Source organism: Crocuta crocuta, unplaced genomic scaffold (assembly GCF_008692635.1).
Source record: "Crocuta crocuta isolate KB4526 unplaced genomic scaffold, BGI_CrCroc_1.0 scaffold174, whole genome shotgun sequence".
In the NCBI taxonomy this organism is placed as follows: Eukaryota; Metazoa; Chordata; class Mammalia; order Carnivora; family Hyaenidae; genus Crocuta; species Crocuta crocuta.
The window spans coordinates 2684845-2687605 of NW_027530330.1; the positions used below are offsets into that span (position 1 = coordinate 2684845).

Consider the following 2761-nt stretch of genomic DNA (forward strand, 5'->3'; position numbering starts at 1 on the left):
TTTCTACAGTATTTTTCAAACTCTTTTGCAAGTCTGAAATTATTTAAAATAAAAAGAAAGATTACTAACTATGAAAAGAAATGCGTGAAGAACCATGTCTGGAGAGAATATAAGGCAAAAACTTAACTATGCAGTTATATGTATCTCATTGATTTTAATTTTTTTTTTTTAAATTTCAACCATCTGAAAAGTTGCCAGAACCAAGTGACATAAGAAAAATATACTCAAGCTGGGTCGTGGACATGGGGAGAAAGCAACTGTAGGGAGAATGTGTTCTGACCAAGCACTTGGATTCAGCTCCTGTATTTCAACATGGAATAAACGTCTATGGATTCCCTGGACCCTGAAAAGCTAATATAATGAATGTCCCTATGATAAGAACCACTAGATTAAGGCCTACAGATTTCTCCATCATCTTATCAAGTACAGAAAGAATCATCCTGATGTCACAAACAAATTGGCTACTTGTCTCTACCAGGTTCCTTGAGCCAAAATCAGTCATCATATCTCAAGTTGTGATGGTAAAGGTTGTACTGAGCAGGATGTTGTCAACCAAACCAGAAACCTTGGATAAGAGACTGGCTGGGAGCACATGGCAGTATACTCCTTGTGATGAGGACTGGTATGAAGATCTGTGGGAATAAACCAACCTCCCATTTGCCTGGGACACAGTCAACTAGTATGGCAACAACAGCCCTGCAAGCAACATAGTTATGGAACAGTAGAGCAACCTGACTTCAGGCATGCGTGTTCTCAAGTCTCCACTGTATGTTCTGCCATGGAAAAACAATGGCAATGTAAGGTAACTGAATATCTATCCCCTAACATGCCAGACGCCAGAAGACTCATGCTTCTTCCTGCTACCAGTGAGTTCTTCATTTTTTTCTCCTAATCTAATTATAGAAAGATAAACCATCTATGATTTTCAAACTGAAAAAAAGAAAAAAGAAAAATATACTAAAAATACCTTGGTCCTAGAGAAAGACATTCCTTGTTTACATGTGAAGTACTCTGTGCATATTTCAGTAAGCAAACTGATAAATAGAAACTCAGAATGTGACTTTCAATCTGGTTTCTATGTGACTTTCTTAATGTGAAGAAGATGATAAAGACCTATTTTGAACTTGCCGTGCCATTCAATTTTGAGTATCTACTCTATGCAAGACACTATCATAAGCAAAACATGGTCTCTGATTATGAAAAGAGCCTCATACTGTTGGTAGACTATTATACATGTTCCCCAACAGTGTTTCATAGCATGTGTTATAACAAGAGGCAAGCTAAATCCTGTTAGGACATAAGGAAAGGTAGGATTACCTTGCAGAGGCCTGGGCTGTAAACCACGGAGAAAATGAGTCACGATCATTTGAAGTTACTGATGGGCAGTGATGGAGGCATAAAGGAAAAAGCATTTTGGGAAGAGAGAAAGCCTAGGCAGAGTCACAAGACAGAGAACTACAGGATTGCTTTGATTATCTAATTCAAATAAGAGGGGAAAGAGCTCTCAGAGTGAAATTTCATTGAGTGATATGGAGTGAACATGATAGTTTGGGGCTTAACAAGCCCTGGGGTTTCCAGAAAATTATGCTTTGTAAGTAAATACTACCCCTTGTCATGTTTTAGGGCCAGTACTATTAAATACTGCTCAATAACTTTGTTCCTAAATTCGGAATATTTTCATAGTACCTAAAGTATAAAATGTACATTTTAGTTGTCCACTCCAAAATGATACTAGAGAATTCCAAAGAAGCTGGATCTTAAAATATGTTCTAGATGCACTGCTTTGTAAGTAAGCAATTACAATTCACTGTCCACTTCTAAAAAATCAATAATTAAGATTGCTCTACACAGTCCTAGATCCAAAATCAAGCTGTCCACTGGAGTTTTACAAACCTGAAACCTTCTTTCAGGTCAAATGGATAGGAATTTCATTCTAGAAGCAAATGCTAAATTATTCTAGTGGCACTTTCTTTTTTTTTAAATTTTTTTTAAATGTTTATTTATTTTGAGAGACAGAGTATGGGCAGGTGAGGGGCAGGGTGAGAGGGAGACACAGAATCCATAGCAGGCTCCAGGCCTGCCCTGATGCGGGGCTCAAACTCACAGACTGCAAGACCATAACCTGAGCTGAAGTTGGACTCTTAACCAACTAAGCTACCCAGGCACCCCAGCACTTTGCTCTATAAAACATTAGTCTCAGAACATGTTAATATTGGTGTGATGTAAACAAACAAATAAACATTCTTTCAGTAAATAAGTCTGGTAAACACTGGATGAAGGAAAGTTAATCAGGTCTCTTTTCTTCAAGAGTTATCAGAACCTTGATAATGCTAATAATATGTACAATACTTAATGAGGAAGGAGATAACACTAATTGTTACACAAGCCCAATGGAAAGCTAGTAATACAAGTGCTGCAGAGAACTGTACATTTGAAAACTGCACCAGATGCATTTCTGTTTCCCCTCCTTTTAACTTTATCACACATTAAATGGAATGGCTTAACCAAATATCTATAAGGACATTTGTTTTTCCAAAACAATTTGGTTTCTGCATGCCTGCAGTTATTCTAATATCACCTTTTTCAATTAATTCTATTGGAAAATTTTCTCTCCATGAGAAACTATATCTGGTTTTAAAGTGGAAATTAGTGGGGGGAAAATCATGAACATATATACTCTCTTCTACTAAGTTCTCTGAGGGGAAAGTTATTTTGTTAATAGCAAACCTGAATTTTATTAATCTCATAACATAGTTAAATC

The 2761-nt window shown here is 36.7% G+C and overlaps 1 pseudogene; it reads left to right on the forward strand.

The window, feature by feature from the left end:
• The first annotated feature begins 312 nt into the window (after positions 1–312).
• LOC144232786 (gametocyte-specific factor 1 pseudogene) lies at positions 313–806 on the forward strand (annotated as a pseudogene).
• Positions 807–2761: the final 1955 nt, after the last annotated feature.